General features: G+C 38.1%; 1 protein-coding gene and 2 long non-coding RNA genes across 4 annotated transcripts in view; 1 reads left to right on the top strand and 2 right to left on the bottom strand.

Moving 5' to 3' along the window:
• The window catches only part of NELL1 (neural EGFL like 1), a 905733-nt gene that overhangs the window by 855956 nt on the left and 23072 nt on the right, over nucleotides 1–26705 (top strand). The gene's annotated exons all lie outside the window — the stretch shown is intronic.
• LOC140510620 (uncharacterized) overlaps nucleotides 1–26705 on the bottom strand; it is a 106776-nt gene that overhangs the window by 77583 nt on the left and 2488 nt on the right. The gene's annotated exons all lie outside the window — the stretch shown is intronic.
• LOC140510621 (uncharacterized) lies at nucleotides 1976–13044 on the bottom strand. Its single transcript, XR_011969313.1, has 3 exons — nucleotides 12999–13044; nucleotides 3331–3484; nucleotides 1976–2292 (listed from the first exon to the last, which is right to left on the bottom strand). It is a non-coding gene; the product is annotated as an uncharacterized lncRNA (long non-coding RNA).

Genomic DNA, 26705 nt, shown 5'->3' with positions numbered 1-26705 from the left:
CCAGCAATGACATAGATGAATATCATGGAGTTTGAGATAGCCAAGCTGGCATTAGTAATGTTCACAGCATCCTTTAATCCTTGCATTTCTCCTCCATTCCTTGGAAAGGAAAACGTGATGGATGGCTGAGTCCTTTCAACATTGAACAGAAAATGGAAAGGCTGCTTCCTCTAGCTCTACCCCATGCTGCCCCTCACAGTTGTGCAAAAATCAGAGAGTCCTTGATAATGTTGATTCCTTTGTTGTATGGGAGAAGCATTTCTTAAACTTATGGAATGGTTGGGAGGTGGCGCACAGCAAGAAGCATCTCGCTAAGGCAGTACGCAAAGGGGCTGAGATTTGTCTGTAGGAGACGTTATTCTTATGGAAGATTCTATCACTGAGACATGTTCTAATCCAGGTGTCACTTGGATAGATGGATCCTAGGGAACTGCTTAAAGCAAATGGAGCTTTGATTTTGTTGAGGGTCCCACAGGTAGGTATGACACACTGAACCCAGGTCTTCCTGAGTCTAAGTCCAACAAGCCATGCACTATAACATACCAAGTCTGAATTAGTAAGGAGAGCCCTGGTTCCAATCCTGCCTCTGTCAGACACTAGCCACATCACCATGGACAAGTTCATGGAACATTTAGATCAATCAAGAGCTAATTAAAAAATATAGTAGGATCAGGTCTAAATGTGTTATTTCTTCCTTCTGCCTGAGTATGTGACACTGAACATAAGTATCTTTTTGATGACAGATAATCTCTAGATTTTTAGCTGTATGTAGGTGATTTGGGAAGGTTTAGGGCCACTAGGTGGCACAATGTATAAAGCACTGGACCTCGAGTCAGGAAGGCTCATCTTCCTCAGTTCAAATCCAGCCTCAGACACTTTACTAGCTGTGTGACTCTGAGCAAGTCACTTGGCCCTGTTTGCCTCAGTTTCCTCATCTGTAAAATGAGGTGAAGAAGGAATTGGCAAATCATTCAGTATCTTTGCCAAGAAAATCCCAAATGGGATCACAAAAAGCCAGACATGACTGAAAAAAATGACTGAACAACAAGAAGGAAGGTTTAAGACTTTGGGAGGGAGTCCAACACAAGCCTTGGAATGTATTTACTTATTTTTACTAAATTTGTATTAAAGACAGAGTAACAGGTGCATTTCAAGGCACTGGCACCAATTTACTGTGTGACTTTAGCCAAGTCAATTTATTTTCTTTCATTTTGTCTGTTTCTCCATTACTAAGAAGGGCATAAAACATTTGTCTACTTCCCTCTCAGCGTTACTGTGAAGATAAAATGTTTATACTAGCAGTAAAAGCCCTTTTGTAAAGCATAAAACTCTCCAAAAACACTAAATATTTTCTGTATGATATTTTTGAATGTTTAGATTTTTTTTGTCAACTTAAAAAGGGATACAGCAATGTAATTGGGGGTGCGTATGGGGGAAGGAATAGACAACCAGAAGAAGCCCAATGAAGCAACTAAAAGAGAAAGATCCATTTCTTTCTTCCTTGAGGAATGAAATTTATAGGTTTTTCCCTTTGTCACTGAAATCAGACTGATGGTATCTCCCTACCAGGGAGGGAAGTACAAAGCTGTCAATTAAAATGAATGTCTGATACTAACAGATGATGATAACCATGATCTATCTTCACTAGGGTAATTGTTCATTTTGTCTCTTGATGGTGGTTTGAAACACCAAAGCACTCTTGAACTTGGGAATACTGTGTCACAGTACCAAATGCTGAATTATCTGTGTCTTGGAATCAATGCCAAGAATAGTGATAAAAATGAAATATTTAACAATGAAATTTATGCATTTCTACATTCCTGTGACAGGGGTGAGCAGGTGTCCCAAGTGACTTTCTAACTCAACTCCTTCATTTTATAGATGAAGAAACTTAAGCCTAGGTAGACTTAAGTTGCCTGAGGTTATGCAGGTAGTAGATACCACAGCCAAGATTAGAACTCAGGTCCTTTGACTCTACAGACATTGCTCTTTCTATTGTATCATGATGATATGTTTTGCTTGACTCCCTAATTATTTGTTAAAATGTAGGATTTCTATTTGGAGGGGGAGGTGTGTTGATGGGTGATGAGAGATAATTTGGTCCCAAACGATGCCACCTTCAAACCACCAGCCAAATTGCTTCAACAGAGTGTGTTCAGTGCACGTGCTAGTTTGCTCAAAGGCACACAAAAGGATACTCAGCTGAAATGCTCTTAGACTATTCTCCTTCCCAATGCTGTAAGATTGTAGAACTCACAGAATGGTACTACTGGTCTCCAATTCAGAGCTGACCTAGGATTATGAAAAAATATGGAATATTACTCTGAAATATTGAAATTCTATAATTTTCATCCCTTCTTCTATGTCCAATTGGTCAACTTCATTCATAAAACTCAGATGATAGACTTTTCAGTGACCACGTGATTTATTAAAGACACATAGCAGTGTGTAACTATAAAGAAGGTGTTGCCTAGCAAACCCAAGAGATCATTATACCTTCTCATCTCCTCTCATCTTGGCATCTGAAACCCACTGTAACTCATTATGCAATGAATGCCTTCTCTGTTGCTTTACTTCACATTTATTTTGCTTATTATTGATTCTAAGTTGTCTCCCCCATTAGACTGAAAGCAAGGTCTTTGAGATTTCTTTGTGTTTGCAGGTTGGCACAGTGCCTAATAAACAATAAACCACCAACTTAAAGAAAGGGATCATTCCAGTTACTGAGGCTCCATGCTATCTGCTACTATCATGCTGTTCCCTTGGAATCCCAGCTCTTAGAATCTGTCCCCACTTGTCCTTCAGTGCAGTCAGAGCTATAGTCACAAAGAGCAAGCAGCCAATGACAAGTGGCACTGCTGGTGGCTGCCCCTTCCTGGCACCATGAAAAGGATATCATGGAAGTGTCTTTAAGAGTAATGCAAGAAGAAACACAAAGATGTTACCAAAAGTACCCAATATACATGTCCCATCTTCTCTTAAGGGGTCACCTGAATTTGTCTTTTGGAGTTGCCTTATTTTCAAGAAACACTGGAATGAGAGCATTCAGGAGACCCGGAATGTATGAAGGACAACACCACCCCCACCCCCCCAGCTAAAATGGTTTATTGTTGGCATTTAGTACTGGACTGGTGTCCTTGGGAGTCAAGATAGATGCCAATCTGTACTGGGCTTGTACATCTAGGCACTAGTCTAATCATTCCCAAGGGAAAAGAATATGACTTTTGCAGCAGCCTTGTTCCTTCCCTTTTGTAGAGTTTTGTCCTTTTCCTACCTTTACTACACCTTTCCCCTCCCATGCCATGCCCCATTTGGGGGAAATTCTGGTACCTCTCCTTTCCTTTGTCCTGCTGTCATAAATATGCAAGCTTCTTTGTTCTGCCTTTGAGTTCCACATGCATGTCCATCTCTCTTGTTGTAAGCCTAGTTTTTCACAGAAGTTTCCTGAAGTTGTAATTACTCACTGATATATTTCCGTCACCTTCTGGGAAAAATTAGGAATACCTGTTAAGATCACAGGTGTGTAAGTCAATCAGTCAATTAACATTTATTGAAATAATGAGGTTTAGAGGTGGATTAAGGTGAAGGAGAGCTGAGTTTTATTTTGACCCTCCCTCCTCACTAACTCCCTATGTGGCCTTGTGATCATACACACCATACATCTTGACTTGAACTCAATCACGTAACAGCTCAAACTCTTCATTGTAAAGATGAGCAAAGTGTGGCCCTGGAATGTTAGCTGATATGTCCGATGTCACACTGGGATTTCTTTAAAGTGGGGAATGAAACCTGAGACCCAGACTTCTGGAACAGATTCTTTCCAATAAAACACAGCCCATGTTTCTTCATTTGGAAACAGGAGATAATAATAGCTACCCTGCCTCACTCATTGAATCCCTGCGGTGATCCAAAAGCATAGTAGGTTTTAAAACTCTAAAAAGCCCCATACAGATAGGCAATTTTGTTATTTGGAAAAAACAGAAAAACTTTGTGTGTTCAGAATTCTGCGACGCTGTGGGGATTACAGAACTATCAGTTACAGTCACCACTGCTGAGAAGCACGTAGCCTAGTAGGGGACATATGATTTACACACACAAAGCAACAGCAAACAATGAGGGACAGAATATAATTAAGTGCTTGATTATGTGAGGCAGACTGTAAATATTTTAGATCAGAGGAAGGAAATCAGTGAGGAGCCCAGTAGTAAGGAGGATTTCATGAATGAGGAACAATTTGAGTTATATGTCACTATTTGCGATATGATAAGCATGGTGTAGTAGATGATAAAGTAAAGCTGTGTGGAGTACAGGATTACAAGGTCAGACAGGGAGTTAGGAGAATCAGAATAAAATTTTGTTCTCCTGTACCTTAATTCACTTTTAAACCTCTTTATTTCAACTGATGTAGGAATAAGGACCTATCTTTGTTACTTGGTATTTGTCTCAGGCAAATAAGACTACAAATCTCAAATGAAGGTACTTGGATAGAGGGAGTTTCCATATTGGAAAGCAACTTAACTGATTAAATCACAGCTCCCCATCAAAATCACCTTCTCTTTCCTCTCCTCATCTGCCTCAATTTCCTTCTCTTATTTTTTTTTTTCTCACCATACTCCAGTCCCCCTTCTTTTTGTATTTGTGGTGAAATAGAGTGATGGGCCTGGAATCCAGAAGATCTAAGTTTAAATCAAGCCTCAGACAACTACTCGCAGTGTATTTCTTAGCAAGTCATTTACCTGAACATAGATACCCATTATCATTATCCATTTGGACATTCTCAAGGACAAGTGGTCAGCTCTGTACGATGGCAGAATTATCCTACATCTTCCAGAGCTGTTGGGAAAACCCAACATCGATACCCATTGAATGCCCATGCTGTTGAGCTTTGGACAAACCTACAGTCTTGAAAGATATTTACTGGAAATCGACATGATGAAGATCACTGGCCGAGAGCCCAGCCTCCCTTTCCTGCCTCTCGTATGCATCTTTTTCTCTTCCGTGTGACCTTTTCTTCTCCCTCTTCTCTCTTTCATACAGGATTCTGTGTCATAGACTGTTATCCTTTCCTTCTGATTTTTTTCTGTTACATTAAGTCTCTAATCCAGCCTTCAACAATTTTTATGTTTTATTTTAAAGCAAAAAACAAAAACAAAAACAAAAAAACCACACCCTCTATTTGGCTCAGTCTCCTCAACTATAAAATGGGAATATAATGATACAACTCAGTGTAGTTGTGAGCATTAAATGAGATATTTGTAAAGAACTCAGCCCAGTCCCTAGCACATAATAGGCACGGCATAAATGCTTAATCCCTTTGCCTTCCCTATTTGTATTCTTCTTTCCTTTGTTAACTTATTCCTCTCCTTCCTCACCTCATTTTTCTACTTCCTCCTCCCTCTTCCTTTCTTCCTTTACTTTCATTTTCCTTCTCTCTTTCTTATTCCTTCTCTATCCCCCTCCTCATTTTTCTTCCTCCATGTAAAGTATTCTATTTATTTTAGTGAACTTAGCAGTCATCACAAAACATGCATTTCAAAATATTCAAGAGGATAAGAAAGAGAATTTTATAAGGAACTGTGATCCCCTGAAATTTCAGTTCTGAAGAAACATACATATGTATGTATATCTGTTGATAATACATAAATTTTAAGACAGGAACAAAATGACTCTGTCTTCCTTTGCACTATTTTTGTTGTGTGTATTTTAAAATGCTTCATTGCTGCTCTCTTCTTTATGTCTACCAGTTCTCACTAACCTACCCAATTCCTCAAAAGAGAAACCCTCATTTGTAACAAACATTCAAATCAAACAAGTCAGTGTACTCCAGTGGAAAGGGCCAATCTTGGGGATGCTGATACTGTCCGACCAAAGGCAATTCACTGAACCTCCTGGGGCCTCAGGTTTCTTCATCTATGAAGCCAAACAGCTGAATGGATCATCTCCAAGATCTCTTCCACCTCTAGATGTCTAATCATTGAATGTATTCATGGTATCTGAAAATACATTTTTGTTGTTCAGTCATTTCAGTGATCTCCAACTCTTCATGACTTTATTTGGGGTTTTCTTGGTGAAGACACTTGACACTTGACACTAGGGGTTTGCCATTTCCTTCAACACTTCCTATTACAAACGATGCAACCAAGGCAAACAGGATTCAGTGACTTGCCCAAGGTCACACAATTAGGAAGTGTCTGAGACCACATTTGAACTCCCCAATATGAGTCTTCCTGTCTCGTGGCCTGCATTCTCTGTATTCAGTCCGCTGCCTCCCTGCTAAGAGGTGGACATCCTCCAGCTCTGGATGTTCTGACTGATCTCCAATCTTGATTGAGATGCTGGAGCTTGTCAAGATTATTTGCCTTCGCATTTTAATTGTCAATGTCATGCAGGTCGTTTTCTTGCTTCTGTTCATTTCCCTATGCATCTATTCATAAAAATTACCATATTCTTCTGAATCTACCATATTTGTCAAAATGAATTCAGCTAGAGTTAGAAAGACAAAACAAACTTTGACAACTTTCTGTGGAAAAAGATCCAATTAAAGAAGTGCTAATAATATTAAGAAAATAAAAATTCCCTAATAGTTAAATGTGGCCAAAGAATGTAAGTAGGCATTCTTTAAGGGAGAGATGAAAATTATCACCAGCTGTTTGAAAAAAAATCTTCAAATCACTAATAAGAAATTAAAATTGGGTTTAACTGACTTACTCCAAGTTGCTTGGTCAGTATCATTTATTTTTTCCAGGAATGTCTTCCTGGAAAATCTTGTCTACTTTTTTTTTTTTTTTTTGCTATTTGATATAGTTTTCCTCTGAGATTAATGGACTAAGGAATGATGCTTCCCCCAAACGCTATTCTTCAATGATGTCAAGTTTAAAAGAATAGACAAAAAAACCCTTCCCTTTAATTTTAAATATATGTATGAAGAATGATTGAGATTAAGCAACAACACGTTCTCTTCAGAGACCCTTCCCGACTCTGAAATGTGTCTGCTTGTACAGACCCTGAGAAAATGGAATGGCGTTGAGAACACGTCCAGGAATGGATTGTGTACCTGGCTTTTGTACATAAGCCCAAGTAAGATCAAAGAAACTCATCACAATTTTGATTACAGCCATAGCAACTCAAGTTATAAATGGGTTGAGATCTGAGTTAATAGGAGCAGTCACATTGAAAAATAACAACAAAGAAGCCTCAATATAAATTATACTGGAGAAGGGGATCATTTTTCATCTTGTCTTTTCTCCCACCAGTTCCCACCCAATGTTCACTGGATTGGAGTCAAAAGGATTGAAATGGAAATGGATTAAATTGACTGTATTGCCTCATCAGTAAAAGACATTTCCATTTTTTTCTTGCTTTGATTGTAGTAGATCCTAATCAATGACTGTTAAATTGAGTGGAACTGAATCTTCTGAAAAATCCTCATCAATTTTAAACGGAAGGTGAAGATAATGGATTGATTTTAAACCGGCACTTTTGAGCGCTTTAGGTTGTTTTTGCTTTTCCTGAGCATTTGCAGATAATTGCCTCAGTTATCCACTTCATCTTGTGTGTAGACTTAACTCTGGAATCAAAGACTGATTTTCAATTCAATTTGTAGTGCCTATAGAGAAAAACATGCTTAACATAGGGTGGGCTGTCCTGGTGTTTGTACATATGGGTTCAGCTTTGTTTACAGGGGTTATATGCAGGCTTCCCTATGGCAAGATCAGAGGGAGGTCAATACATATGTAATCATCTTTAGATATCATTTTTGTAGTAGATTTTAATGTCATTGATGGATGTGACAAAGATCATGTTCATAGAAGCAGCTGCCATGTGTCACCCTGGAGTTCTCTTCCACTGTGTCATAGGGCCATTCTGACTCAGTTAACTTGTTATAAATGTGACCCTAGGCAATCAGTCTGGATGATAATTTCCTCCTCTATAAAATATGGGGTTGGATTTGGTAGCCTCTAAAGGCAGCCAGGTGGCACAGTGCAAAGAGTGGTAGCCTCGAGTCAGGAAGACCTTAGTTCAAATCTGGCCTCAGAGGTTTACCAGCTATATCACCTATGCAAGTCACTTAACCCTGTTTGCCTCAGTTTTCTCATCTGTAAAATGAGCTGGATAAGGAAATGGCAAACTACTCCAGTATCTTTCCCAAGAAAATCCTAAATGGGGTCAGGAAGAGTTGGATATGACTGAAAAACAACTAAACTACAATAAGGACATATCCAGAGCTAAAATTTGTGAACCTGTGGTTGGTTTATTCTCATGGCTATGAGTCCCTTATGGTATCATGTGGCTTCGGAACAAAATCACACACACACACACACACACACACACACACACAGTATCCACCTGGGCAACTTCCTACTTTCTCTCTAGCCTCTAGTCTCTCCCCTGTTTATCCTCCACAAAATCACCAAAATGATGTTTCTAAAGCACAGCCTCATCAAGTTATTCCCTTTTGTGTTACAGGCACTTGGTGGCACAGTAGATAGATCACTGGGTCTGGAATCAGGGAGACCTGAGTTCAAATTCAGTCTTAGACACTTCCTAGCTGTGCGACTCTAGGCAAGTCACTTAACCTCTGATTGTCTAAGCTTTTCTAGTCCCACCGCCCTTGTAAAACAGGGATAATAACAGAATCTCTATTGCAGAATTATTGAATCAAGTGAAATCAAAGTAGCAAAGTGCTTAGAACAGCAGTGTTTAATAAATGTTGTTTCCTTCGGTTCCAGCTTTAGTGGTTCTCTATTGCTTCTAAAATAAGTTACTAAGTTTTCTATTTATCAGTGAAAGCCCTTGGCCATCTGGCTGCCATTATCCATTACTCCCCTTTAGATTTCTTCTTCTTCTTCATACACAGTGTTCCATCTTCTGCCCCTGTACAGATAAGTCTCCCATTTGTAACTTAAACTAACTCCTTACAAATGTCCCTTTCAATCCCAGGCTTCTTCTAAAGCTCAGCTGAAGCTGTCTTTGGACTTTTCTGATTCCCTCAGGTGCTATTTTCCTTTCACCACCAGAAACTACTTTTATTTTCTGTTTGTGTGTGTGTGGTATGCACACACATATATATCTGTGTATATACATACATTTTATATATACAAATATTGTATAAATGTGTAATACTAACATCTCCTTTATCATACATACCTGCATGTCATATATGACAAAGATGTTTATATCAAATATTTATAGAATATTCGTATTACAAGTTGTATGTATATATTTGAGATGTCATTTATATCATGTATTTGTATTACATATTTTATGTTGTATATATGTATGTACATATATACACGTGTGTATGCACACATGCATAATGTATATTTGTGAGGCAGCTGGGGCATAATGGGCAGATTGCTGGCCTTGGAGTCAAGAAAACCTAGGGTCATGTACCATTTCTTAGACTTTTTCACTGTATGACTTTAGACAAGTCACTGAACCTCTGTCCCAGACAGCTTTCTAAGGTTTGAAGTCACAGAGATGTTGCTGATTATGTTTGTAGAAGTTCCTGAGAGCTACAGAGATCCTGAAGAAATCACATGTTGTCCAGAAAACACATCTGTATTTACATACATCTATACATGTCACTTCCCCTGACAATACCAGGGTCTTGAAGCAAGAAGTAGCTTTTCTCAGAATGCATGCCATCTCAGGGTGCGGGAAAAGGGGAAAGAGGAGGAGAAAATTTGGAACTGAAAATCTTGTGGAAATGAAGGTTGAAAACTAAAATTAAATAAAATTAAATCTTATAAAAGTAGCTTTTCTCCCTTTATCCTTATGTGCCAAGCATTGTCCTGTGTAGTTCCCATGAATATGCCAGTGTAATTCTGAATCGCACAACAGACTCTCCACATGGAAGACAGAACCAAAACATTTAAACACCAGAAAGCCAAATTCATCACAGCAACAAAGACATTTACATACAATAACAATACAGGGGGTTCTACCATCCCCAAGTCTTCCCAGGGCCTTCTCACAAACACTAAACACTCCCAGCTTGCTGCCTGCTTCCTCTCTCTCCTTCAGCTCTAACTACTGTGTCCAACTTCCTCTCAGCTCTTCTTTACCCCTTCCTGCTTCACCCTTTGGTCAAGCTTCTCCCACCACAGACTCATGTGACTCAGGCTTCCACGGGACTCAAGCAGGTCACTTAGACCTATTAATGGATGGGAAAGATCTTCCAAATACACCCTGGCATAGGATAGGCTCTTAATAACTGTTTATTGATTATAAGAAACTCAATAGTACCCAATTTCTTTACATTCTTTCAGAGGAGTGAATTTTTTGCAGATGTTTGAAACTTTCCTTTTATTTCAGTTATTTTTAATGGATTCCTTTCTTAAACATATTACATACTTCCTGACAATTTAAAACACAAGACTGGACATAAATAGACCTTTTGTTGATGACTAAAGTTCATCTTTATGAACGTGGTTTTGCTGGATATGGAATTTTAAGACACTTATGTTTTCATGTTTCTGCTGAAGTTCTGTTTGTCTTGTTGGTTGGCTGTTTGTTTGGTTTTTTCCTATCAACCATCTTTCCTTGCTCTTATCAGCTCACCTACTTTCTCTTCTGGTTTGTAAATTTAATCAGGTAATCAAATTTGTTTGTTTTTTATTAAACGAAGGATGATTCACATAAGCCATTTTTAGCATAGACTCAATAACATCTATTTCCGTTTCTGAAAGGGACTTCTTGTGCCCTTCTTGGTTATATATCCCAGGAGTTGAGATGGTACAATGAACAGCATGGTCAGGCAAATCTAGGTTCCACATATAATTCTGATACTTATTAGCTTTGTGGTCAGAGGCAAGTCTGAGCTTCAGTTCTCTCACCTCCAAAAAGTGAATAACAATCCCTGTAACTATCTACAACACAGAGTTGTTGTGAGGATGTATCAAAGGAGATAACTATAACTCCCTGATAATTTTAAAGTATAAGTTGTGTATGTGAAAATTCAAGGGATCAGTGATTTCAGCAGCTAGAGAGGGGAGACTGCCAACATAAGAAGTTCACCATTGAGTATGAAAAACCTCCATGACTTGTCCAGGTTCACAAGGCGCAAAGAATCAGAACCAGGATTTGAGATTCTGCCTAATGCCAGACCATGTTCTGGCATCTATTTTTTGAGCTTTACATAAATTTCAGCTGTTTTCTTATTGCTGTCATCATCATCATCATCATCACCATCATTCTCTGGATAATTGAGCTGTTACCACAAATTCCAGGATACAATTTCTGCATTTACAAACACTCAGTTTAACTTTATCCCTCCTATGATTCACTCCCAGAAGATGCTATTATCCATCCAATCTCAAAAGAAAGCTTTCTCTGTCAGAATATTTTTTCAGTCTCAAAGGGATTTCTATATTTCAGAATGTGTGGCTGCCCACTACCTGCCTCTTCAGGCTTAGCTGTGAACAATCGATTTATTAAAGAGACTTCTAAAAAGAATACACAGAACGCAATAATCAAGTCCATATCCCAGCCCATAGACCTGCTTCTAAAGCATCTTTAAAAATGGATATTGAATTCTTTTAGTAGCAAACTGGTATTCTAGCTGTGGGATAAATATTCAGCTATGAATCTTTCAGTTAGAATATAAACCATAATATTTAGAATTCTGGAAAGACTGTCAGCATAAAAATCCCATTCTAAAATGTCATCTTTAAAAACTATTTACATTATGAAAATGCATTCATTTTAGAAAAGCATTATTTTGCTCTCAGATGTATTCTGTTTGCCAATTAGGTATACTGTGCTTAGAGACTAGAGGCCTGTGAACAAGAATGGTCAAGTTCTGGTGAGGTGGCCCAATATTCTCCATCAGAAATGAGGTAAATACTGTGCTCCAGAAATCTCTAGAACTAGACATAAACCACCAGATTCTTTCCTGAACACAGAAATGTTGCCTGGCAGATGGCACCCAGAGATTGAAATTATGGGGTGCATCTCTATTAAGTTAAATTAAAGGAATGTTTATTAAGTGTCTAGTACATGCAGAGCTGAGTTAGAGGAGAAGCAACGTTGAGATAGGAAGCACAATTCCACCTTCAAATGCGATAATATTTGTGAAAGTACTCAAGGTGCCTAGCACATTAATTGGCACTCCGTAAATGCTTATTCCTTTCCTCTTCCCCACTCATGGAATTGGTCTACTCTACTCTTGGGAACAGGGACACAAATAGGGATAACCAATACATGACAACTTGAGGAATTCAAATGCTTTCATTGGGATTCCCTTCTGAGGGCCTTTTTTATGACACAAAAACGTGAGGCTGTGATCTCAAAGGTTACGTATGCTTTAATAAGGTCCCAACAACTTAGAAATCCTCAAACAGTAAATTCCTGTGGAGAATTGCTAGTGTGCCATCTAAAAACCAACCCAGTTAAATTCGGAAAAACAAACAAACCAAGTTGGATAAAAAGAGATCATAACATTTTAATCCCATTTGTGACCTTAGCAGCCCATATCGACTTTCTTGTAGAAGGGTTGTGAGCTCATACTACAAAACCCCAGATTCATAAAGTAAGTCCATAAGGGACAGGAAAACAAAGAGCTTGGGGGATGGCTGGTAGGGAAAAGGCCCTTCCTGAGCAGAGAGATCATGGATGGATTTGTGGTGGTATTTAAGGAGAGTTTTAAAAAAGATGGATAATAGTTTAACAGAGAAACATCTTTGTAAACCTGTGGCAAATAAAAGAATTGTAGTATTTCAGAAATTCTTGTCCTCATAAACAGTCAAAAGAATTTGTTTAATGACTAATATAGAGAAAACACTTTATTGGGTTTTGTAACTATTTATAGACCCACCTCTGATTCATTTTGCTCATAATTATGTTTGCAGTGCTTATCATTGTGCAAATGCTCGTTGACTTGACCTCAGGTCATCAAAGGCAACAAATTTCTACAGACATGATTATTTCAATATTTCAGAAAAAAGATCCATGGTGTTAACAGTTAATTTTTCCACAAATATTTGCTATTTGCTTACCATTTGCCAAGGACCAAGGTTGCAAAGACAAGGCTCCTTCAGATATCTTAAATTCCATTAGGGAAACAATGTGAGAAGCAGTGAGACACAACTGAAAAGATCAATGACTTTAGCATCATAAGACCTGGATTCAAATCCAAGATATGTCACTACCTGTGTGACCTTGGGCAAGTCCCTTATGTTTGTGGACATTAGTTTTCCCACCTATAAAATAAAGGATCTGGACTACATATCCTTTAAGGTCTATAACAAGTCTATGATTATACATACACATATGCTTCATCCCATACCTTAGTAGTAGCCAATCCTCATGAGTTGCAACCAAAAACATTAGCTACCTATGACTATAGCTACCAGTAACTATGACAGAAATGTTACTGATATTTCTCGTCACAGAATGTTAAAGAGCTATCCATGACCTTAAAATTAATATAATATTCTTCCTCTAGAAGATAAAGGACATAACATGATAGCCTCAGTCAGCTGTACTGTTGACAGATACCTTGCCTAAGTGATATGGTTCCCGGTGTATTCTTTGCATGTAATTGGAACCATCATGGAGATACATTTTCTCTGAGGGACTGGACAGAGCCACTACTCGCCTTGGCATCTGTGAGGTATAGAAGTGAAATGGGTGGAAGATCCAAGTCAATTACTGTTACTGACAACAGACTGACTTCAACCTGTGACTAATAGGAAATGTGTGAATGACCATAAGATCATTCACAGATCTGGAGCCAGAAGGAAACAAGATCCACTGGTGACCTTAAGAATAAGCAGTGGATTGAAACCAAGGTTCTTTCTACTGAACTTGACTGTCTCAGTGCCTCCTGAGATACTTCCCACCATCATAAACTAGGTTATGCTCAAAAGAGCTCATCTGTAATAAAAGACTGGTAGATTTGGGGTAAGAAAACCTGGGCTCAAGGTCCAGTTATGCTGTCTACCACTCCTATGACTTTGGGAAATGTCTCACTCTCAATTGTCTCAATGAGGGGGTTAAACTAGATAGCTCTAAGGTTTTTCCCAGCTCTAAAGCTATGGTCTATGATTTTAGAAGTGATGATGGGGCCATCTAATCCAAATGAACTCTCTTTACCAATTAGGAAATTGGAGTCCAAAGAGATGAGGTCTCATGTTCAGTGAATGGTAATCTGAGACTTTAGCCCAGGTCTACAGTCTCTAAATATACCTACTAACTACTAAGATACTTCCCACCCTCACAATAAAAGTAGAATCAAAGAATGGTCCCAATGGAAGATATTTTACAAGTTTTTTAGGCCAATATCACTATTTTTACACTATTTATCACTATTTACTTACACTATAAATTAGTGTATTATTATATTTACACTATAAATCACTATTTATGGGGAAATTAAGGCTGGGCTAGTTAAGGAGTAGAGCTGAGACCTCCATTTTTCTGCTCTGTTTCCCATCCCAGTTCTTCCTACAACACTGAGAAGCTGCAATACTAGACAAATGCTTTTCAATACAGAGATAATGAAGTTTCAGTTACCCAGTCTTTCCCAGAAAACTGTTCGCCTAGAAGTAACCTCTCTAGAATTCTCTTTTCTCCCAATGTCACATGATAAATCAATTCAAATTAAACAAGGCATAGTCATGCCAGTTACTAAAGAGTAGGCTGCTAGCATGACTATGCCAAATGACTTTGTTTATCAAAATATTTTCTCAGGCATAGTGTAACCCCTCCCTTATATAAAAAGAAGTGATCTCTCTCACATAGGGATACTAAAGGATAAAATGCAAGAATATACATGAAAACATTTTGACATCTTTGGCAGACAGGCACCGTAGATATTCTAGCACCACTGTGGTTATTAGATTGGAGTCTGATTTGGAGAACACACCTCTGACAAATGTTTCATGGTGACTTACTTCCCAGGGAGATTGCTTAGATGTTCCTTGTGTGAAAGGAAATCTCACTGTAAAACTCTGCTACTGAGCCTTTTTTTTTTAAAAGGAGAATAGAAAGGGAATTACTTCTCATCTGACAACTTGCTGTGGGAAAAGAGTTGTCAAAATTTGGTGTTCATGGACACCAGATTAGTTAAAATCTGGCACACATTTATTACAGGAAATTCTCTCGTTCAGGTTTAAACAGAAGTGTGAACAGGAGTGTTTCCTTCAACCAATTCCAAATTGACATCAGGGATTAGACTAGATCACAATAGTGCTAGCTTGCAAATGACTGTTATGAAAGACATGTTCCAATAAATATCTAAAGGTCCTGACAACTGCTTCATCCTGAGGAATCAATATATTCTTCTGAGGCCCTGACCATATTGTCTCCTATTCCCAACCTCCCAGTTCTGTGTTGTTTCTCACCTTTCACCATATTCATTCAAATATTAGACTGGCACAAAGTTCCTGAGGTGAGAGAGAAATGTGTAAACTTCAAAATGGAACAGACCTAAGGGATATCTCCCCGTGTTCTTAACAACTAGGGGTACATAGAGAGATTTCAGGGGTTCCATGAATGTAGATAGGAAAAAAGAGAAATCTTTATTATTACAAAACTCTAACTGAATTTATCATTTCCTTTCATCATGGATAAAAGCAACAATCATTATTCTGAAAGGGCACTGATAGGTTGCCCCAGACTTTTAAAGCAGTCCATTTTTTAATGTTTAATGTCTACTTCAATTCCTTTGTAGCATAATTAAGAAGATTAACTCCAACAAGTTGAGTCACTTGCCCAGTCACCAAGGTAAACAGTAGTTGTGGGATTAGGAGTTACTTGTAATCCCTAGAAAGGTAAACACAGTGATTTCAAAACTTTCTTAAACTGTTGCAGGAACATTTCTGAAGTCCTAAGAGCTGAAAATTCGTATATCCACAGTCCATGATTGATTTGTCCATATCTAACTGAAAGGGATCAGAATCCCCGGCAATGCTATTCTGCAATCCCAGCCTTGTTTTTCTGCCCACTCTATCCCCCATTAGTGGGGGGGCCTTTTTCAGTTCAATCCCACAGAATTCAGCAAGCATTTGTAATACCTACTGATAAGTGTGTGAGTGTATGTGTTACGTCTTACATCCTGAGTTGCTAGAGGTTCACTTTCTTCTTTCAGTAACTGAAGTCTACCCTGACTGACTTCCAAGAAGCCTTGGCCATTCATAGTCAGGAATAGTCATAAATAGTCAAATTCTGTTGAAACAGACTACTGGACTTGGATTAAAAAGATATAAGTTTGAGTCTTAGCTTTGCATTGACTTGTTGTGTGATTTTAGCCAAATCACTTTTTCCACCTGAAGATCCAGTTTCACCATTTTAAAACTGGAGGGGAAACCTAAAGCACAGAATTATGATGAGGAAACCACTTCTTACATTGTATCATACTAGTCAATCTGAACTAATATCACCATTATCATAGAACTATCACATTCTTGTGGCATGGATGAGTATACAGTGATGAATCTGAGGATTCACATATCCGATTCAGTTCAATTCACTGGATATTTGAAGCCATTTCCGTGGGTGCTCCATCCAAAGTTACAAATCACAATGTACACAATTCTCATCTATGTTCTGTCACAAATCCTGTAAAACGCCCTTACCCAACATGAGGCCTTCCTCTAGTTCAGGAGTTCTTGATCATTTTGGGGGGACATGGACCCCACCCCGTTGTTCATCTGGTGAAGCTTATTGGCCTCCCTCTCAGAAAAATGTTTTGAAATAATTGAAGGAAATGCTCAATTTCACTTACATGTTAGTGAAAATAGAAGAATATCATTACTCCTAATCCAAATTCATGCCTCCCTGAAATATATCAAAGGACCCAAAGTTGAGAAACTTTTATTGATGTATTTTAACACTTAGTGCTTACTAGTACAGCACTCAGATTGTCTATCTCTAATTTCTCAATATACAATGATACCAACCACATGATTGACCTGCTTCCTTTCCTGACAGCCCAGTGAGATGTGTAGATAAAAACAGCTTTGCAAACTCAAGGTGTATTGGTGGTAGTGGTTGTGGAACACTTATTCAGTGAGATCCCTTCTGAGTTCTAGAATACTTTATGGTTTCTGGTTATGTGAACTACACTCAGCACTGTTGCTGAGTGACCATTGGCTTTAGAGTTATATGATTCAAATCTGAATCTCACTGCTGCTCCTAACTTCCTTTATGATCCTCGATAAATTAATTCTCTGGGTCTCAGTTTCCTCACCTGCATTATTCTGGATTTAGATCAGATGATTTCAACATTCCTTTCCTCCCTAAATCCTATAACTAAGATAATGGACACACTACTTCATTTCATCTGTAAGCATATACATATAAACACACATCTATATGGAGAAGGGATTTTTTAAAGTAAAAAATATCATTTTTGTGGAATTAATATTATTCCTTTGGATACAACCAAATTGTTCAAATAGAAAATGTTTTATTATTTCAAGATGTTTTTCATTTTTACTATTCCTGAATGGATTTATTTTGATTTTTTTAATAACTAGGAAAAAGAGACGTAAGTGACAAATGGAAGAACCATGTGATTTAAGATCAAAATAGTATCACAAAATTTAAGAGCTAGAAGAAACCCAATATCTAGTCCAACCCCTTCATTTTACAAATGAGTACAATGAGGCCAGGACAGCCAAAGAAAGTTTCTCATTGTACCACATGTTTTAGGTACAAGTGTAAGTTGTGAACCCACATTTGCATTGCTTTGCTAGGACTTCTGATATTAAGTCTAGTATCAAGAAATTTGATATCTTGTCACTAAGATGAAGACATTTGCAATACTGAAGGAAATTGGGTATGTATTTATGTGTGCTATCCATGCTATATGTGCTACGCATTTTACATACATTATATATTGTTATCAGCATTATTGAGGGGCAACATGCCATGCTACATAGAAAGTAAGCCTTGAATCCAGAGGCTTTTGATGAAAGTCCCACAACTGATACCTACTGGCTGTGTGACCTAGGGTAAAGTCATCTTGCTTTAGGCAAATCTCAAAAACTATAATTTACAAAAGAGTAGATGACTGGCATTAATAGGAGTTTCTTCACCTTGAAAATTCATAAACCATGGGAATCACAGCTCTTGTCCCTCTTCCTATTCTGTCATCGTAATTATTATCATTCTTTTCCCATGAGAAATGCATCTGTTAGCTACATAAGTATACCCAAAGCAGCAGAAGTTGTTAGAAATGACAAGGATCCTGGGAGCACTGAACATAAAGAAAATGATGGGTTACTTTTTCAAGTACAGTTTACTCAAGAAAAATGATCAAAGTGAGATGTGTTGCGAATATGGAGTTAAAAGAATTTAGTAACGGGTTGTATATAGGGGATAAATGATAAAGAAAAGTCAAGAGTTATTTCAAGGTTATGAACCTAGGTGAAAGATTATGGAAGTACTCTGAACAGGAATAGGGGAGTTTATTGGAGGAGGAGGGTGGGAGAGGGCAGAGATAATGAGTTTTCTTTTAAATTTAAGAATCTCTAGGAATCGGTGGTGTGGGTACGGTATTAAGAAGATGTAAAAGCTGCATATAAAAACGTTTAATTCTCTGTATAAAAGCTGATCCCTGAACCCATGGGAGTTGAAGAGATTAGCACACAGGTAAAGTGATGGCACCAGACATAGTCTTAAAGGGACATCCCCTGGTTCAGATTCGGAGACAGGTGATATTACAACAAAAAAAAACTTTGAAAAAGGAGTTTGGGGGAAAGAGGCTAGTTGGCAGTATCATAGCTGTCAAGGGATCAAGAAAGATAAAGAGTGACTGGATTTAGTAGGAAAGTGTTTGGGTTGGAAGCTAATTGAAAGGGGTTGAGAGGTGAGAAGTGAAGACAAAGAATACATGAATTTTCTTGAGAGTCTAGCTCTCCAAGACATAAGAAATAACGGAATGTGACTTAATGAGTAGGAGGATCAAGTGAAGGGGTTGCTGTTCCTCTTAATATGGGGAGATCTGGGTATGTGTGAATGCATTAAGAAAGGAGCTAAAACTATGCCAGATCTCAAACTATATGACATAAATCAGCAGGATCACTCAGAGACATGGCATACTCACATCAGAAAGGGTGCTGTGCTCTATGAGCAAAGCACAACTGAGACAACACAAAGGAAATGAAGGTGGCACAGATTTGGAATATTCACCCCGACTGTCCATGCCCAACCTGTGGCAGAGCATTCTGAGCTCGTATTGGTCTGATGGTGATGTCATTTTGGTCCAACAACCAATTGTCAAAACTATCTAGTTCTGGCTAAGAAATAGAGTGGTGGATCAGAGGAATAGATTAGGTACAAATTACATTACAATAAATGATCACAGTAATCTAATACATGATAAACTAAAAGATCCAAGCTTTTGGAACAAAAACTCATTATGTGAAAAAACGGCTGAGCAAAATGGAAAGCAGTTTGACAGAAACTAGGTATAGAGCAACATCTCACAATGCAAACCAAGGTAAGGTCAAAATGGATACATGATTATGATACATAAAGGATGATACCATAAACAAATTAAGAGGGAATGGAAGAATTTGTCTGTCAGATTTATGGATAAGGGACAAATTTAGGACCAGAGAAGACAAGGCATTACAAAATGTAAAATAGATAATTTTGATTATATAAAATTAAAGTTTTTGCACAAACAAAACCAGTGCAACCAAAATGAGAAGAAAAGCAGAAAACAGAGAAAAAATTGCAACAAATGTCTCTTTCTCAAATATATAGAGAACTGAGCCACATTAAAAAAAAACAAGTCATTTCTCAATTAATAAATGATCAAAGGATATGAACAGGAAGTTTTCAGAAAAAGAAATCAAAGCTATCTATAGTCACATAAAAAAATGCTCTAAATCACTACTGATCAGAGAAATGCAAATTAAAACAATTCTGACACTATCAGAATGGCTAATATGACAAAAAAGGGAAAATGCTGGTTGTTGGAGGGGATGTGGGAAAACTAGGACACTAATGCACAGTGGTGAAGTTGTGAAGTGATCCAACCATTCTGGAGAACAATTTGGAACTATGCCCAAAGGGCTATAAAACTGTGCATACTCTTTGATCCAGCAATACCACTGCTAGGTTTATATCTCAGACATTCAAAAAATGGACAAGGTCCCATCTGTACAAAAATAGCAGCTCTCTTTGCTGGCTAAGAATTGGAAATCAGAAGGATGCCCATCAGTTGAGGAATGGCTACACAAACTATGGTATATGATTGTAATGGAATATTATTGTGCTATAAGAAATGACAAGCAGGATGATTTCAGAAAAAAAAACCTTGAAGGACTTACTTAAGCTGATGCATAGTGAAGTAAGCAGAACCAGGAAATTATTGTATCCATTAACAACAATATTGTTCAATGAAAAACCATGAATGACCTAACCATTCTCAGCAATACAATGATCCAAGACGATCCTAAAGGACTAATGATGAAGCATGCTATCTGCCTCCAGAGAAAGACCTGATATTGACTGAATACAGATGCTTGCACCTTTTTTCACTTTTTCTTTCTTTTCACTTTCTTTCATTTTTTTCTTTTATTAGAGTTCTCTTGTACAAAATGACTCATATGGAAATGCTTTACATAACTGCACAGGTATAACATATCTGACTGCTTATCATCTCAAGGTGGGGAGAGGGCACGTAAGGATAAAATTTGGGACTCAAAACTTTAAATAAAAAAGAATTAAAATGAGAAAGAAAGGGAGTATAATGGAGAGGTAGAGGGTAAAGTTAAAGAGGGAGGAGCGAAATAGAAGCAGAGAAAGAAGAGGAAAAAAGAAAAGGAGAGTTATAGTAAGAGGGAGAGAATGAAGAAGATGTGCAATAGAAAAGAGAGAACAGAAGAAAAAGAGTGATAATGATTGTGTTGCTAGGGGATGAAATCAAGGGTTTGGCATTTGCAAGGTCAAGAGGCCATCTCTTCACTTGATAAAGGAGGCAAACGAGGAAATAATCAGAGGTGGTGGATGCACAGGAATTCACAAGAAATTGGTAGCGGAGTGGTGCTCTGATCCTCAAAAATACTGCATAATTGAAGAAAGTTTCAGTTTTTGTTTTTCTCTCTCAAATACTAGTAAAGTATCTGGGATTGGACTGGGCTAACAGAGAAGTTCTGTCCCTAGGCCCTTGGTCTAAAATGCAAAGCAGTGCCATTGCCTTTGCCTCAAAGACAAAAAGCCAGAAGGCGCCCTGGACTTGATTTGTACACTTAGTTCCCAGGCTTTCCTGGTATCTCATTGAATCCAGCTTTTCTCAGCTCTATGTCCAACATTCCAATCATTATCCTTCTTTCCTGCTTTTATGCAGTGTGGGCGCTGCTCACTGTGTCCCCTCCACTTTGTCACTTCATGCCACAATGGACACCCGGCACCTCCAACCCAATCTTCTGTAAATGTGATGACATGATTACACTAGCATGCTCAATAACTTGCTGGACTGACAACCTTGATTGGATGATGAAACATATTTCATGCTCTTGCTCTGTGGGCTAGTTCTAATTTTTGGAGTTTATCTACAGTAGGAATTCAATACCTGAAGACAGAATGGTACAACGGAAAGAACATCAGAATGGAGTCAGAAAGCCTAGGTTCGAATCTGTCCTCTAACTTTTATTACTTCTTGGTCTTGGATAAATCATTTAATATCTAGGGACCTCAATTTCCTTATCTGTTAAAAAAGAAAGTAGGAATCTTCTAGCTCTAGATCTATAATGAAAATAATTATTTATCTAGATTTGTATTGCAGTGCTTTTAAGTGCTTAATAAAGGCCTTCTCAGTCATTCATGGTCCTATGATCTGTGTCTAAGCAAACTGAATTGCTGGAGTATTATAGCCCTGAAAGCCAGTCTAGATATTAATTTAAGGGGGTTCATTCCCCATGCCTGGTAATTGGCATGTCATTAGGAGTCTGTAATTAGCACCGTAGCTGCGTGTTCTTCTTCCCCTGCATTCCCATCCATAAAGTCTAGGATTCAGTTACCCTGGTCTGTCTAAAGCTTTCCAATACAACACCCCCATCTCCCTTCTTGGTGCCTTTACAATGGTTATCCCCAAAGCCCTGGAGGGACTTTCTTCTCCCTTCAGCCTCTTGGCTTCCTTGGATTTCCTACTTCTGTCAGAGACTCAGCCCCACCCCAGAGCCTTTCCCTCAGATTACCTTCTACCTACTCTACTATCTCATATGAACCTCGTTATTTACACATTTTTCTGTCCCCAAAAAGTAAGCTCCTTGAGGGGAGGGATAAGTATTTGTTGTCATTTATTTGTTTTCCTTTGTATCCAAGTGATCGGTACTTGGTAAATGCTATTTGGCTTACTGTTTTTCAAAGAGGAAATATCCTAAGCTACTACTGTTGATATCTGATTCAGATATTATGCTAATAAGCAGTCAATATACTTCCCTCAATGATTTGTCACCCCATAACGTAAGTCCCTCTGTACTTAGTGTTACATCTGTGTTACAGCTAGTCTATACTGAATAAAATGTCCATTGTTTTCTTATTCCAGAGCTTCCCACGGTTGGTAATGATTTCCAAGGCAGAGTACACAGAGCTGGGCTTTCCAGGTTTCAGGTTAAATTGACTATAATAGTACATCACCTAAATTGAGGTGGGAAGTGAAACTTAAGATATGCCACAGAAATTGTTTAGGAAGGATAAAAATACATGGGGCACTGAAAGACCTGAGTCCTTTGCCCTGCCTGGTACCAGACTTCCAACAAAACATTTTACCTGATATCCGAAATGAGTTTGTTGACTCTTCAACTCCTAAGGCAGGTATTAAACTGCTGTCATGCTATTAAAACTTTAGCACAGTGATTCTTCACAGAGAGCACGAAAAAAGAACAAGTTTCAGGATGGATGAGATAGAGTCTGATGACGGCAGATATAAACATTTATGAATTATATTTTCTTCAAGGCTCAAACAATCTGAGAACCTTGAATGAAAAAAGGAAAGCAGATTTTCCAGTCACAAGCCAGGCATTTGCTTCTCAAAAGGAAAAGGGAGGAAAAGTGGTAAACAGTGAAAACACCAAATTCCAGAAAATTAGATCTAATGCAAGCTAAGAAGAGGAATTTTATTAAAGAAATTCTCATCAGTGAATGGAGCATTTAAATAATGAATACATAAGGAGCCACTATTTACTATAAGGAAAAAATGGGTACATGCTAATGCTTATGGATTTGTGTACAAAATCCACTGCCTTTTTGTCATCAATGGCCTGGAGGATGACTTGGGGAACTCTGCTGGGTGAATGTCTTTGTGTTTGCTCAGCACAGAACAGCAGTTGCAGTATGTAAATAAGGTGCCTCTTCCCTTCAGAGGCCTTGGGATATGTATAATAGATTAAGTTGGCTTTGTGCAGAGCAAACAGGTCTGTATTACTAAGAATATGAATAATATCAGTTTCCATAATTGCTAACATCTGGCTTCCCATAAATCTGTTAAATTGCATGGAAGCAGAATTAGATTTCTATGTCCTAAGTAAAGCAATTATATGGAAGTCTGTAGGCAATATGGTTCTAGATTCCACTGTGGAAATCTTTCAGTTTTGGACTGTGATGGCAGTACTCTGAAGGACATGAAAATTGTTCTGCGCACGGGGTGTGGGTCTAGTAAGGGGAAAACTGACAGTTTACTGCCAAGAGGAATGCAGTGGGAACCTTAGCTTATAAAAGAGAAGAAGGACCAGAATCTATCAGGCAGAAAGACCACTCCTTCCTACAGCTACTTGTGGGCATTCTGTTGAAACTAGTCAGGCTAGAGATTTCTGGAACATTAGCCCAATGAATTGGTCTTTCTTTTCTGTGACCATCTCACATGGAATGACCCAAAAGTCTTCTTTTTCCAATGGATTTTTCATTGAAGCATGATTGCCATTACATGCAGGGTCTTTTCCAAATAAATATCTTAACAGTTAAAAACTATATTTTTAAACAGAATGAGGAGAATTTTTTGGATGATGATGACAATGCTGCTGCTGATGAAAATAACAGGAACTAACTTTCCATGGTGCTGTTAGGCTTACGCAAGCCCTTACAGGCGTTATTGCCTTTAATGCCTAACTTCTGTTGGTAACGGTGTTATTATTATCTTCATTCTTACAAATGAGGGAACCAAACTCAGAGCGTTTACGTGACTTGTACAGAGTAAGACAAGGACTAAGGGTCTGCGATAGGACTGGAGGCGCACTGACAGCCAATGCGTTAGGAGCTATGTGTTACAGTGAATTGAATTACATAGAATCATTGATTTAGAGCTAGAAGGAAACTCAGGTACTCTGAATCTACCACAGCCTGCTCTCTCAGAGTCAGAGGCCCAGGTTTGAATTCTGCTTTTAATACTTAACAAGTATACGATCATTAGCAAGGCACAACACTTCCAGGTCTCAGTTTCCATAACCGTAAAATAAAGTATAACAGTATCACTGATATCATAGAAAGGAATACCCAAACCAGTTATTTCATGTCTTTCAGAAAACTGAGATCCTATGCTGGTAACCCTGTATTAGATAGTAGGACAGGATTAACACACATCAAAGAATCATACATAGGAATACTAAATCAAGTCCTAAATTAAACATTTATTAATGAATTGATTTGTGTAAAACCTATGCTAATACAGATAGAAAATTAAAAATAATCTCCAGCCTCAGGAAGTTCACATTCTTCCTATGTAGCTTTGACTTTATATGACAAATTCATTCCTAATGTTATATTTATTCCCTTGCCACCTCCATTCTCCCTGTCTTCATTTATTTTCCTATTATCTTTAATATATTTTTACATTAGGAGTGTGTGTGTGTATGTGTGTGTGTGTGTGTGTGTGTGTGTGTGTGTGTAAATGAAAAATTGAAAAAAACAGTTGACTGAAGTAATACTAATATTGTCTTAAACATTGTACTGGGGACTTGATTCACAGTTCTCTGCTATGAACCTTGATTGTCATTAGCTTGTTAGAACCTCTGTTCGGATCATAAAATAATGATCTTGAGATTCCCATTTCTCCTTTGCATTGTTTGTACATTCCTTTTTAGATACAATCTAATTAAGAGAAAGAATATCTTCCTCAATCTTTTTTCATTTGTTCTATTAAAACAATCAAAATAGAATAAAAATATTATCATTTGTATTTCTTACACTTTCTGTGACCTTTTAAGATGCTAATATGAAGAGCAGAAAACCACTTCTAGGAGTAAAGCCAAGAGGTCTGAAGCAGGGGAAGCACTCAGCTGAGCTCTCACAACATTCTCCTCCAAACAACATTAAAGTAATGGCTTGGAATGAATTCTGGAGTGGTAGAAGCAACAGATGCTTGAGAGAGACACTCTTTCAACCAAAACAACTCAGGAGGTCAGAAAGTGAGATCTGTGCTTTGGAGGTGGAGGCTGACCCAGATCCCCTGGGGATGAAACACCAGTAGTGGGACTAAGTGGTGGTGACAGAAGCAGGAGGAGATCTAGGGATGGTAAGGAGACCGCTCTGGTGCTGGCAATGGGCATTATCCACTTCTAGGTCATACTGTCAAGAGGAGAGAAGCACTTAAGAGGAAGTGGGATCCCTGAGAGTCAGTACTGCTTTTGGTCACAAGGGATCAGGGACCGTGAGGGACAGTAATGCTTCCAGTACCAAGGGAGCAGTATCTGTTGCAATCCCAAAAGATTTACTGGGTAAGGATCAAAATGCAGACTTGGAGAGCAGTGACCACACCTCTTCGCAGATCACACTACTTTGGAAGCACTGACAATGTCCCAACCCCCAGAACTAGCTCTGAAAACAGCAGTATGAGAAAGCTTAAGGCTTGATTCAGTGGGCACCTCACCCTCCACCCCTATGCTGGGCATAACTTTAACACAAAGTTCAAAATCAAGAAATTAGGTGGAAAAATCAGCCAAATCAGCTATGGTGAGGTGGAAGGTCAAGACAATCTCAGATTAAGACAATGAAGTCAAAACAGCTACAAGCAATGTCTCCAATGTGAATGTGTGCGCAAGAATGCCAAGAAGAGCTAAAAACCACTTTCCGAACCAAATAAGAGTGGTAAAGGAAAAATCAGGCAAAAAAATGAGAGCAAAGGAATAAAATTAAGAAAATATAATTAACACCTTGATAAAAGAGGCACAAAACAATAGTAATGAAAGTAACACTTTAAGAAGTAGAACTGACCAAGCAGAAAGCTACTGGCTCCAGGACAAATCAAGAAATAAAAAAAAAGTCAAGAGAAAGAAAAAATGAAAAAAAAATGTAAAATATAGCTCATAAAAAATAACTGACATGGTAAAGAGATCCAGGAGAGATAATTTAAGAATTTTTGCACTACCTTAAAGCAAAGATCAAAGAACTTAGATATTATATTTCAAGAAATTATCAAGGGAAATTGCCCCAACATTCTAGAAGCAGAGGATAAAGTAGAAATTTAAAGAACATACTCATCACCACCTGAAAGTCATCCCAAGATGATAACTCCCAGGAGCATTATATAGTCAAATTCCAGAAGAATAAGGTAAAAAAAATACTTCAAGCATACAGAAAGAAACCATTCAAATACTATAGAATGATGGTCAGGAATAAACAAGATTAGTAACTTCCACATTAAAAGAGCTCAGAGTTTGGAATATAATATTCCAAAAGAAAAAAGGAACAAGGATTGCAACCAAGAGTAACTTTCCCAGAAAAACTGAACATAATCCTTCACGGGGAAAAAT

This window comes from Notamacropus eugenii, chromosome 6 (assembly GCF_028372415.1).
Source record: "Notamacropus eugenii isolate mMacEug1 chromosome 6, mMacEug1.pri_v2, whole genome shotgun sequence".
NCBI classification, from domain to species: Eukaryota; Metazoa; Chordata; class Mammalia; order Diprotodontia; family Macropodidae; genus Notamacropus; species Notamacropus eugenii.
Note: the sequence above shows the minus strand (reverse complement) of the source record. Positions and strands in the feature narration are given on the sequence as shown.